The sequence below is a fragment of the Ceratotherium simum genome, chromosome 19 (genome assembly GCF_057802395.1).
Source record: "Ceratotherium simum simum isolate JZ-2026a chromosome 19, ASM5780239v1, whole genome shotgun sequence".
NCBI classification, from domain to species: Eukaryota; Metazoa; Chordata; class Mammalia; order Perissodactyla; family Rhinocerotidae; genus Ceratotherium; species Ceratotherium simum.
The window spans coordinates 24,318,973-24,332,796 of record NC_141918.1 but is presented as its reverse complement, the minus strand read 5'-3'; the positions used below and the strand labels follow the sequence as shown (position 1 = coordinate 24,332,796).

Here is a 13,824-nt window from a genome sequence, read left to right as displayed (position 1 = left end):
GGTGGTTTTGTGTAGAACTGGGCCTCTAATTTTGTAGTCCACCTAAACTTCTCATAGGGGATTTCTAGACTCATTTGAGTAAAAAAGTCACAGCAAGTTAACGTGACCATCATTTTTGAAGTACCAAGTTGTACTACAATGGTATAGGATGAAAGTTATGCTGACCTTGCCTACTCTCAAAGTAAACACAACCTGTCTTTGAAGTTTATAGATCAATGACACCTCTAATGTATATTACTATATAATAAACACCTTTTATGAGGGTTTCCCATAAGAAAAGACTTTTAAAATAACTCTTTCAAGTATCAAACAGTGTCACAAATTAAGGCCAGGGTGGCAATAACATGAAAAAATGTTGAGTGACATACTATGTGATTTCATTTATATGAATTTCAAAGCCAGGAATACTAATCTATGTTGACAGAAGTTAGAATAGTGGCTACTTTGGGGTGGCTGGGGTAGGGTGGGGGGATTTGAGCACTGATTGGGAAGGTCACAAGGGAGTATTATGGAGTGTTGGAAATATTCTGTATCTTGATGTGGCTAGTAGTCATATGAGGTGGCATACAGCACTGTGCACTTAAGATCTGTACACTTGGGTACATCTCAATTTTAAAAAGAACTATACCTCAATAAAAAATGTAAGTCCTTAGTCACATAATGAAGGAAACATTGATTATAAAAGGAAAATTATATTTATTTAACAAATACTTGGTGGCTACTACATGTCAGGCATTCTGCTAATACTTGTGGATGCAGTATAGAGCAAAAACAGGAAATGAAAGCTATTTATAGACTACTGAGTCAGCCATGTTTAGCCTTTAGGCTGTCACTAGCAACAATTCAACGTGGCTCTTTTCTCTGGAATCAACCCTGCAAATAAACCTTTCATGATTTTGCATGTGAAAGGTTTTACAAATAAATTCTACCTATTCCTATAGGCCCAGTTCAATTTTCACTTTTTCCACAAAGGTTTTTAATCTCCTACAGCCAACAGTGGCCTGTCTTTACTTTGGACTCCTTTTCCACTCATAAAGTATTGCACAACTCTCGAAAAGTCTTGTGTTAAATTTGTCTTCGACCCAAACTGTAAGTTCCTCTAAGTTCCTTGAGAATAGAGATCATGTTTTCCCTTGAACAGTTTTCCAGTCCTTAGCAAAGTGTGGGTTATGTGATATATGCTTAATTAATCGTGGGTAGAATGAATGAAAACTTCATTCTTAACATGCTTAAGAATAGTTAAAAATTAATTCTTCAAATAATTAATATCCAGCATTTTATTTTTCCATTTTTTACTACCTCACTTTTTATGTGCTTGAAAGAGATAAAAGTTATTCTTGACATTCCATTCTGTTCCCCATGACTCAGTTCTGAAAAGAAGTGAAGAGAGGCTATCCTTATCTGTTTAATACCAGAATGTTTGCTTTAATTGAGAAGGAACATTTATCTCTAAATATTTCTTTATCTCTCATGGTAATAGAACTCCTGATTTTTTTAACTGAGTATATAGTTGCTTAAAATAAAAACTACATTTCCCAGCTTCCCTTGCAACTAAGTGTGGCCATGTGACTGAAAGTGATAGGTGTACTTTCAGCTTCTGTTCCCAAAGGAATGTGCTTTTGTTCCTCTTCTTCCTTTAGACTGCCACTTGGAATACCGTCATGGTTCTCAGTCATCTTGGACTATTAAATGAGGATAACACCCTAGAAAAGGCAGAGTAGGGAGAATATGCCTAGGTTCCTGGATGACTAAATTGAGAAAGCAACTACATCATTTCAGGATTACCCATCTAGCCAGTTACGTGAGAAGAAAATTCTATTAAGCTACTGTTATTCTGGGTCTCGCTATACAAAGCTTAACCAATTTCCTAACTTATCCATTGGGGCAGTCATAGAATGGCAACAGCAGGCAAGGAAAGATTCTTCTTTTCTACACAATGCTTTAAGGAATAAACATGTTTCAACCCCAAACTTTGGGTGGATGATTTGCTTGTATAAGGAAGTCAAATCTAGCCTCTGATATGAAAAGGCAAATTTAAAATGATTAGTTTATTTATTTTTTTTTTGGTGAGGGTGATTGGCCCTGAGCTAACATCTCTTGCCAATCTTCCTCTTTTTGCTTGAGGAAGATTGGCCCCAAGCTAACATCTGTGCCAATCTTTCCTCTATTTTCTATGTGGGTCACCACCTCAGCATGGCTTGAGGAGTGGTGTAAGTCCGAGCCCGGGGTCTAAACCTATGAACCCAGGCCACTGAAGTGGAGCTCGAGGAACTTAACCACTACACCACCAGGCCGGCCCCTAAAATGATTAGTTTTGATGCTAACTACTCCTAATCTTCTTTCCCCAAGTCCCATTCACACACACAAACATATATTCATATGCATACTCATACTCATTATGGGATCTCAACTGGTATTTGGGCAACCAATTGAATATCAAGATAAATTAGCCAATGAAAACGGTGTAACTTGTATTGACTTGAGTGGTGTTACTTTTTAAAACCTAACCTATAACTGCATCTTTGAAATTGGTTTTTGTCTGCATTTTGTAATATTTTATAAAAATTTAATGTATGTTGTTATCTTACAGGAAACAGTTTAAAATTTGAACTATTTGAACTATTATCCATTGAACAATTCATAATTTCAAGGCTGATAAAAGACACGTAATTTTCATATTGTATATTCAACTTTGAAATTTTTATAGGTATACCTTCCTCAATACCTTAAACTTTTCCTGTATCTTCAAAAAAGTTTCAAAATTTCAAAAAAAAAGTTATTACTAGTGCAACCACATCCTCTACTTCTTCTGTCCTGTCTCACAGGAAACGTCCCTCGACCCAGGTTAAGAAGAACTTCACCAAGGGTCTTGAGTGCATCCTTGTCTGCTTTCATCTCATTATTTCCTTATTCGATTCATCTCTTTCTTACAGGTTCTTTGCCTCTATCAATGTCTCATATTCTGTTTTTTTTTTTTTCCTATTTTTTTTTTTTCCATTTCTACAAGTCTTTCTCTGGACCCTGATGTTTCTTCCATCTATTGTTCTGCTTTTTGCCATGCATTTATTAGACAGAAATGATTATCATCAGTGTTTTCATTTTCTCACTTCTCATTTACTGTCTTACATTTGCTATCTGACTCCATCTCTATCAGGTTACTAGCATTGCTTCCAATTAATCAATCACCTAAAACTCCAAAGACATTTACTTAAGTCTCCACTCTCCTTGACTTTGAGAATTAACCTTGTTGATGACTTTATATATTTTTGCTTATCTCTTACCTCTTTGGCCACTCTTTCTTTATCTCTTGCTGGCTCCTTTTCTTCCTTTCAATTCTAGGTCTAGCAGATATGTATTATTTTGACCCTTTTCCTGATAATATTTTTTTCTGAATTTCCTTTAAGGAACTACCCCTTTCCACATTTTATTATTTTATTTTATTTTTTATTTTTTTTTGTGAGGAAGATCAGCCCTGTGCTAACATCTGCCAATCCTCTTCTGTTTTTTGCTGAGGAAGACTGGCCCTGGGCTAACATCTGTGCCCATCTTCCTCCACTTTATATGGGATGCCGCCACAGAATGGCTTGCCAAGTGGTGCGTCGGTGCGCACCCAGGATCCGAACCGGCGAACCCCGGGCTGCAGCAGCAGAGTGCGCACACTTAACCACTTGCACCACCGGGCCTGCCCCCATGTCATACTTTTGTAATGCCTATGAAGTATTCCACTTTAGGGATGTGCTATAATTTATTTAAATCAATCCCCTATTGAACATTTTTGGTATAATACAGTTTTAAGTACAATGATTTTTTAATTGGTTGCCCAACCACCCACTAATTTCAACCCACCCTACTCAATATTGCCAAGATAATCTCACAATCCCATTTTGTAATTGCCAAATCCTGATTGCCTACAGTACTAAATTCCTTAAATCCAAAATTGAGTTTCCTTACAGACTAGTTTCTATCTAATTTTAAATTTATTGTCACTACTTTCCAATAAGAACATTCCATTATAAACAAACAGGTCACTTGTTATCATAGAATGCACCTGCAGTCTTGTTTCCTTATGTTTACTCATGGTATACTTTCTGGACAGTCTGCCTTCTCTTCATTAGGAATCTTGTCTTCAGACTGTCTTTCCATTAACATTTTGGAAACCCCCCCAGGGACTACAAAGAGGACAAAAATAGTTCTTAGAGTTCAGTGAAGTAGATTTCCTTCTAGGCCAGGATTGTCTAATAGAAATAGGATACAAGTCACCTACGTAATTTAAAATTTTCTGTAGCCCACATTAAAAAAGTAAAAATAAATAGGTGACAACTTTAATATATTGACCAACATATACCAAATATTATTATTTCAACATGTAGTCATTATAAGAATAAAGATACTTTACTTTTGTTTTTTGTACTACGTCTTTAAAATCTGGTGTCTATTTCACACTGAATGTCTTAATTCGGACCAGCCACATTCCAAGTGTAAATAGCCACATTTGGCTACTGGCAGCAGACAGGGCAGTTCTAGGCACAGTTTATTTTCAGTCTCCTTCTGCTCCCTTAAGCCTCTGGAACTGTGATGAGAACAATCTGTCATGTGAATTCCCAGCACTTATTGTTAGTACCTCTCATTATCACATGGCCTCCTTGCATTATTTACCTTTTGATGCATTTTTCTTGTTTCATAAGCTAACCTCTAAACTCTTTTAAGGCTAGGACCATGGACTCTTTAAATCTCAGGGTTGGAAATAACTTTAAGGAAACCATCAACTAATTCTTCTCCTGATGCATGGCTCCCCTGCACCTAGTCTCTATTAAGTAAGCCTTCTTAAAGCCAAATTCAGTGGTCCAGGCATCCCTGCATCCTAAGGCAGACAACTTCTCTGGCTAGTGCTAGAAGGGAATCTTCTTTTCAGTATCTGAAATCTGTTTCTCTCAACTCTGCATATCTTGAGACCACGTGAAACAAATCTTTGTCACATGATGAGTCTTTACATATTGGTAGACAGTCTCAGTAGCTTTCTCTCTTCTGTGAGAACACTTCCAAGTTCAATCAGTACTTCTTCATTTGTCATGCTTTTGAGTTTCCTTCACCATTTTGCTCTTCTCTGAAATAATTCCAACCTCTCTGAGGTCTTCTTAAAGTGCTCAATCTAGAACTGAACACAGAACTCCAGATGTGGTTTGGCCAGTGAAGCATATAATTGGGTCGCTATTGGCTGCCTCTCTATAAAACAGTTCCACGAGGCGTCAAGACACATTCCTATCAGAAAGGAGGATGGAAGAGAAAAAGAGGGCCACAACACATTATTAACTTATACCATCTTTGCATGCCCGGCTTTTAGTCCAGAACTGCACGCACATATCCCACACAGTTCCCGAGGTTAGTTAATTTTTCTTATTGTCATCTTCCTGTCTTTTCAATGAGCCAGGGAATCTGCAGGCATTTTGTTTTTGGCGGAAGTCGTCCAATCAAAAGACCCACTAGCAGAGATAACTTTAAGAGAACTAAACTGAGAATCCAGAAAGCTTAAGGAAAGTGGGACTTGAGCCCAGGGAACCGTGCATAAAGTGTCCAGCAGCCGGGGAGCTCTGGCTGGTGACTCTGATGGCAATTACCTGATTCTTCATTCATACTGACTGCTCTTCCCTCCTTTACCTTCAACAGCAATTATTTCCTCCACGTCTTCATCTTACGGAGAAGGGCGGGGAGAACATGCAGCCGACTCAGTAATTGCAGGGAAAGACCCTCAGTGAGCTGGAGGCGGCAAGCCTGGCGGGGTGGAGGTACCCGCCAGACCACATAGTCCCGAGAACGCGCGCGTCTGCGACCGCGCCCCTCCTGATGCGCGCCCTCGCCGCAGGTCCTGCTCCGATCTCCGCGAGCGGGAGGCGGGGCGGCGGCGCGCGCACGCGGGCGGGGTGGGGCCGGAGGGAGCCGGCGTGCCGACGTTGGCGCCGCTGCGGGCCGGTGACGTGTAGTCCGCGCCTGCCCGCCCCCTCCCTCCTTGCCGGGTCTGTGGGTCTGTCTGGCGTTCGTGCGGTCCCTGAGCGCCGTGTCCTGTGACTGGGAGCGACCCCAGCAATACTGGCGTGGGGGGCGGACGAGGGCGCGGCGGCGCAGCTGTTCGCTGGCATCCTCAGCTCTGTCGGGCGCTCGGCACCCGCCGAGGGAAGTAAAAATAAAACCGAAAGGGAGGGAGGCGCGGAGGCAGCCGCCGACGGAGTGTGATGGGGAGCTCGTGAGCGGGGCCGAGAGGTGAGGAGGTGGAAGTGGGAGGCGGAGAAGGGGCCCCGCGGCCCGGGGACGCTGGCGGGAGGCGGGGACTGCGGGGCAGGCGACAAGACCGGGCTCGTCCCTAGGGCGATTCTCGTTCGGCCCCGGAGGCAAGCCCGGAGCTGTCATCCCTCTCCGGGCCTGAAGAGTTGTCCGGGTCCGCGACAGTCTCGTTCCGTTCTTGGAATTTATCACTGGGGTAGAGGATCAAAAAATGAACCCGAGGCACATGTTGCCCGGGTGTTAGGCCACAACGTGATGACCAGATGGGGTGCTTTTTCTTTCCTGTGCTTGGCTAATTTGTTTTCGTTAGTTTTTTTCCATTGCAAAGCCGTGGTAACTTTTTCGTTTTCTTCACTTGGATTTTGGGAGAGAAATCTGTTTCATTGTATTTTTTACCCCCACACTGAAAAGTAAATAGACTGGATAGGGAGTTGACCATGGTGAATTGTGGGTGAATTTAGCAACCGAGGAGTCTAGAATGTCATTTTGAAATAAGTGAGTGTGTATTTGCGCGTGAGGGAGTTGTTGTGGGGACGTGGGCAGTTGTTTTAAATACGCTTCTTCTCATAAGCTAACTTACTCATTGAATGCAGTGTGTTCATGTGTTTTGCTATTCTTTGGTTTAAAAGAAGCATAATTTTAGCAGTAGGTGAAAGTTTGATATGAATGGTATCACGTGTGCAGTTCGAACTAGTTACCATATTTTCTTTTCTCTAAGTAAGGTTAGATTGAATAGCTGATATATCCATCATCAGATTTCATGTTTAATAGATTGAAATCATTTTTATGAATTTCAGTGTTCTCAAAAGTTGAGAATTCAGCTTTTGATTCTACTTTGGATTGTGCTTCTGTTCATCTTTTATTTTTAACGATGGTTATTACAGTAGTCTTGCATGAGAAAAATGCTCCTTCAGGATGCCAGTTAAGTGTAGGCTAAATAATCGTATTTGAGTGAATTAATTTTTCATGGCTTAGCCTTCTTGATCCGTCCTGAACAGTTTTCTTTTGCCATTCATTCATTCATGTCTTCATATGTGCCAGGCACCGTGCTAGGTCTAGGAAATCAAGAGAGATACAGTGTCTGTGCCTGTGGAACTTTCTATAGTTCAGCACCCTTTTCAAAGAGAAACTTGACTAGGGTTCCTCTTCATGCCGTGGATCTCTAGTTGACTAAAGCAAGGCTTTTTGCAAGAATAAATTATTGTCAGTGTTTATATGCAACTGGCATTGAAAAAGGAGCAGATCATTTTACTTGAACAGCATGACTTGATTTTATATTTGATCAAAAAGATAGTATACATTGCCAGTATTTTGCCAGTTAAGAAGAGTAAGTTTTTCTTTTTGCAAAGTTGTCTTAAATATAAAGTTCAAATTGGAAGTCAGTTTCTACCTGAAAAAAGGCTATTTTTCCAGTTTTTACATTGGTCTGATTGATCTATAGGTTAATAACTTGTAATTCATAAGAATTCTATGCACACAGTATATTCATCAGGAACATGTATGGGACTTACTGGCTGAAGTAAGTTTATCGCCCCATAGCACCTTCCATGGGGAGGTAGTTAGCATTAGGCCTTTCAGTACAAAATATGTCTTGATATAATGTGGCACAGTTTTCAACTTTGAGAAGTTATCTACCTGAAATCAAAATTTTAGCAAACACAAACATTTATGGAAAGAAAAAGTGTATAATTACCAAGGAGGAGAGAGTAAGTTATCTAATATGTGTTTAGTAACCATCAGAAGGCAAGCATTATGTGTCTATCTCCTACATTATACTGTAAAGTCACTTAAAGTAGGGACTGGATCTTTTTTCTTGTATCTTTTGCCTAGTATAATACCTAGCACTTAGTAGACAATATATAATTATATAATTTATATAGTATACTATAATTATATAGTAGACTATATAGTCTACTATATATAATATAATATATTATAATATAATATAATAGACTATATTATATAGTAGACTATATAGTATACTATATATAATATATATAATATAGTATTTATATATATATAAATTTTTATATAAATTTTTATGTAAATATATATATATTTATATATATAAATTATATAATAGACTATATAGTATACTATATATAATATAATATATAATAATATAATATAATAGACTATATAGTAGACTATATATAATATATAGTATACTATAATTATATAGTAGACTATATAAATGTTCATTCATTCAACATGTACCATCTTATTTAAGTCTTCCATTTTGCATGTAGATGAGCAAGTATGTTTGAGTATGTCTACTGTTTGTTCAGTTTCATTTTTATGCTATCCGTTGGCTATGATAATCTGTCTTCCAGATTGCCTTAACTTATTTCTGAAACTCTGTCTCTAATTCTTAATTCAAAGTTAATGCAGGTTTTTTTTTTTTTGTGAGAAAGACTGGCCCTGAGTTAACATCTGTTGCCAATCTTCCTCTTTTTGCTTGAGGAAGATTGTCCCTGAGCTAGCATCTGTGCCAGTCTTCCTCTATTTTGCATGTGGGACACCACCACAGAATGGTGAGTGATGTGTAGGTCCACGCCCAGGATCCGAACCCGCAAACCCCAGGCTGCCAAAGTGGAGTGCCTGAACTTAACCACTACTCCACCAGGCTGGCCCCTCCTCATTGTTATTTGAATAGACTAACTTTTGGAAACCTTTGTAAATTAAGATATATTCCCATTTATCCTCCTGGTTTTGGAGTTTTGGGCTAGTCTTCCTTCACTTCTGTGATTCACTCTTCAGAGAGACTTCTTAGGAATTGAGTTCATTATCAAAGGTTTGAACTGACATGGAAAATTAGGGTGGAATTCAGAAAGGTACGTTATTAAAAAACCTAGTAATCTTGAAGAAATTTACAAGTAACAGTAAGCATTCTCAGGATATATTTTAATAAGATAATTGCTGAGAAATATTTATATTTGAAGAAGAGAAAGTTTACACCTAGTTATTTAATGACTAAACCAAAGAGTGTCAAACTACTGAATCAAAATTTCTGGGGGTGGCATCTGGAAATGTCTGTTTTCAGGCAACTCCCCAATGATTCCAATGCAACCAATTCATATTGTTTCATATTCATAACTTCTACATTAAACCATATGAATTCAAGAGCCTCTTAATTTTGGATAATATCTATTCTATTAAACCAGAACTTCAAAAGAAGGAAGGTCATTTATCTCAGGATTGTGGAGTAGTCAAGGAGGCAGTTGCTAACGTTTTCCAGCATTTTCAAAGACTTGCTAGATCATTTTGAAATTAAGTCAGTGACTAGCAGGTTACTCAGTTATGTGTAGCTAAGAAACATGGCATATGAATATGATAAACGAAAGCTTATATTCCATTCCAAGAGAGGTAATCCTTGCTTAAGAATGAGACAACTTGTCTTTTTAGAAAAATTCCTTTACTTACTTTCTTGAAAGTGAATAAAATGCCAAACAGGCTAATCAGATGGAAGAATATAAAAATGTTAAATTCTATGCCTTCATCTTAAAATAAGAAACTTAATTATAAAATTCTACGTAAGAAGAAATTAATATGAAGGTGGTGTTCAGTTCACAAAAATAATTTCAATACATCTTTTCCCAGGGTACATAGGTTTTCTAAAATGAGACCTGCTTTAAGTGGTACCTTTAGCGCCAAGAAGGCTCACTAAACATTCTTTCTCAGGATTCTTTAAGGAGTGAAGGAAGTTTTACAAAAAATGTCAGCACTGTCTGTACTCTGGGGGTTGGAGTGCTAAGGAATAACCTAAAAATCCCTTCTGGAAAGCTTCGTAGATGAATGCTCTAAGTACACATCATTGAACAAATATTTATTGAGTTTCTTGGCACAGGCTAAGAACCATGCAGGGTACTGGGGGAAAGCAAGACATAACACTAACTTCTGCACTCTTGGAGATTACAGTCAACATGCTGGCTTTGTGAGACTGTTCAGTGAATTGAGGCAAGGAAAAATGCTAATGCGTGGCCAGTGAATGCTCTCCTGGTCCACCTGAAGTTAGCAAAGTAGAGGCTTTGTCACTGATTAAAAAAGTGAAAAAGTTGGTCTCCTGAGTCACTGATTTTGGCCATCAGCTTGGAAGAAAATGAGTGAGTTATAATGGAGTTTGAAGAGTGACTGATTTACGTCCACTTTTTCAGAGCTCTTCTGTTTGTATTTATTAGAAACAGAGGACACTGAAAGAAAGTTGCTGAAATTCTAAATCCAGTGGCCATTTTACCACATTTCTTGACAGCATTTGACATAGTTGTCCGTACCTCTTTCTTAAAACTCTCTCTTCACTTGGTTTCGGAAGCCACACTTTTGATTTTTCCCTGGCCTTTTTTGGCCTCTTTCTGTTCAAAATCTCCTTTATAGATCTTTTCTACCTATTTATTCCTTAAAAGCTTCTGTTCCTCCACCTTCTGGTGTTTTTTCTTTTTAGTCTACACCCAAATTCTTAGGTGATTTTTATCTTTTCCCATGGTATTCCTGATGATTCTCATTTATATCCTGAAACCAGACCACTCTCCCAAACTTCACACTTGGATATTTATTCCCTACTGACCATTTCTACTTGAATGTCATCCAGACATCTCAAACTCAACTTGTTGGAGATTGAACTCCTGATATTCCTACCTCCCCTTGCCAAAAAACCCCACAAAAACCATCTTTGCTCTGGTTCAGTGAATTGTACCATCAACCTGATCCATAAATGTGGAAGTCAGCCTTGGTCCTTGCCCCCTCCCCACCACAAATACAGATAATCAGAGTAAGCCAAATAGATTTGACTTAATCACTTGGATTCATCTGCCTTTCTCTAAATCACTACCATTACTTCAGTCTAGGAACCCATCATTTCTTCATGTTTCATTTGGATTATTGCAACAACCTCCTAGTATCTTCCTGCTTCCAGTCTTGCCTTCCTATGGTCCACTCCCTTCACTGCAGTCTTGGTAATCCTTATTAACACAGCTCAAGTCAAAAACTCTTTTGAGAGGTTCTTTTACTGTTAGAATAATTTCTAAACAATGTGACTTATAAGGCCCTTCTTGACTTGTTCCTAGCTGTCTCTCCAGCTCCATCTCTGTTGCATTACTCCTTGAGCACTACACTCCAGTCATCTTTTCAGTTCCTTGAATGAAATGTTCTCACCCCTTAGCTGGAATATGTTGCCCTCTTTACCTGGCTGACTCTTCGTTCTTGAAGTCTCAGTATAAGAAAGCTGCTTCTCCTTCCCAACCTCCTTTCTTGCTAGACTATAGGCACCTACTCTGTATTCCAGTAACACTCTTTATTGCCCCCTTTTATAACAGTCTTATTTTTTATTGAGATAGCTTATTTAATTAGCTTGTCTTTCCCACCAGATGGTGAGCTTCACGAGGGCAGGTTCCAGATTGATTTTGCTCACCATGGTTTACCCAGCCTGGTGTCTAGCGTGTAATAGAAATACTAGTTAAGAAATATTGGTTAAATGAGTGAAAATCGTTCTACATTCTTTTATGATTTTCCTTCTGAGCACACTCCTACCCTAGGATTTCTAGTGACTATTGACTTTTATTTTATCCTTGCTTTTGCTTTTCTGTTTTGTTAGCTTGTGATTTAGAAAATGCTTACCCAAATATTAATTTTAGAATTAAATTTCTGCATGTATAAGTTCTTGAGTTCTTGGAGAAGATTGGCATCATGAGTTGAATATATCATGTTAGATTTTGATTTCTTTTGTGTTTGAGTAAAGTTAGTAGTTTGTAAAACATCTTACCTGTTCTTAAGGACTGAAATAAATTGAACAAACTAATTTCTGTGAAGATATGATTTGAGGTCTTGAAATAAAGATGATATAAGCATTAAAAAAATAAATACGTGGGCTGGCCCTGGTAGCCTAGTGGTTAGGTTCGGCATGCTCCGCTTTAGCAGCCGGGATTCAGTTCCCGGGTGCGGACCTACACAACTTGACTGTCGGTGGCCATGCTGTGGCGGCAGCTCATATACCAAAAAAAAAAAAAAAAAAGAGGAAGATTGACAGCAGATATTAGCTCAGGGTGAATCTTCCTCAGCAGAAAGTAAATAAATAAGTAAATACATACATAAATACATAGATAGAAATCCAGACCTGTAAATACTACTGCCCTTTTCTTGTGGCAGCTTTGGCCACCTTTTATCATTCCTGTCAGTCCAAACCTCCAGCCATTATACAAATAGTTATTGAGAACCTGCTATGCCTCAGGCACTGTGTTAGGTGCTGTGGAAACTGCAGTGAACAAAGTCCCCACCCTCATGGGGCTCATATTCTATTGGATGAGGCTGACAACAGACACAGAAAGCATGTGTTATGTGATAAGTACCATGAAGTAAAGTGGGTTGGGTGCAAGAGAAGGATCAAGGAAGGGGGCTGCTTTTTTAAATGAGGTGATCAGGGAAGCCTTCTATGGTAAAGAGACATTTAAGCAAAGACCTGAAGGAAGTGAGGGAGCTACCTATGTGGCATCTGGAGGAAGAGTTCATGCAGAGGGATCTATCTGGATGATAGTTATATCACTGGAAGGAGGGCAAATGTGGGTGCCCCAAAGTGAGCAAGGAAGAGAGTTACCGGAGAACAAATCAAAACATAGGAGAAAGCCAGGTTCCTTGGGGCTTTTGAAGTTTACTCAGAGGTATGGGAAACTTTTGGAAGGTTTTGAGCAGAGGAGAGCCACAATGTTACTTTTTTTAGGAAAGAATCATTCTTGTTTATATGTGGAAACTAGATTGTTTGGGATTGAGGGTGAAAACAGGGATACTAGACAGGCCATTGCAATAATCCAGGGAAGAGATGCTAATGATGAGAAGTGATCAGATTCTGGATATATTTTGAAGATAGAGTTGGGAGAATTTGCTGAGTAATTGAGTGGAGTAAAGCGTAACTCCAAGTTTTTTGGCCTGGACAACAGGCAGAAGGGAGTTGTGACTTATTAAAGTGGGGTAGACCACAGGATGGGGTTTGCAGTGGGAGATCAATTTTGACGTTTTTTTTTTTTTTTGGTGGGGAAGATCAGCCCTGAGCTAACATACACGCCAATCCTCCTCTTTTTGCTGAGGAAGACTGGCCCTGGGCTAACATCCATGCCCATCTTATCTTCCTCTACTTTATATGGGACGCCGCCACAGCATGGCTTGACAAGTGGTGCCTCCGTGCGCGCCTGGGATCCGAACCCTGGGTTGCCACAGCAGACCGCACACACTTAACTGCTACGCCACCAAGCCAGCCCCCAATTTTGACATTTTTAAGTTTGGGCTCACTCTTAGACATCCGAGTGGAGATGTGGAAGAGGCAGTGGGTACACAAATCTGGAATACAGGTGAGATGTGCAGGATGGAAGTTAGAATTTGGTATTAGTCAGAATATAAATGATACTTAAAGCCTTGAGACTGAATGGGATCACCTGGGGAATGAGTGTAGCTAGAGAAAAGGTCTGAGCACTGAGCTCGGGAGCACAACAATGTTTAAAGGCTAGGCAGAGGAGGAGGAACCAACAGGAGAGGAAAGTGCGAGTAATGTGGGAGAAAAACCAAGAG

At 39.3% G+C, this 13,824-nt stretch overlaps 1 protein-coding gene across 1 annotated transcript in view; it reads left to right on the top strand.

The window, feature by feature from the left end:
* Positions 1–6,005: 6,005 nt before the first annotated feature.
* ASCC3 (activating signal cointegrator 1 complex subunit 3) overlaps positions 6,006–13,824 on the top strand; it is a 344,123-nt gene continuing 336,304 nt past the window's right edge. Inside the window, exon 1 of the mRNA XM_004422154.3 lies at positions 6,006–6,255. The gene's annotated coding sequence lies outside the window, so the exon portion shown is untranslated. The remainder of the gene's footprint in view (positions 6,256–13,824) is intronic.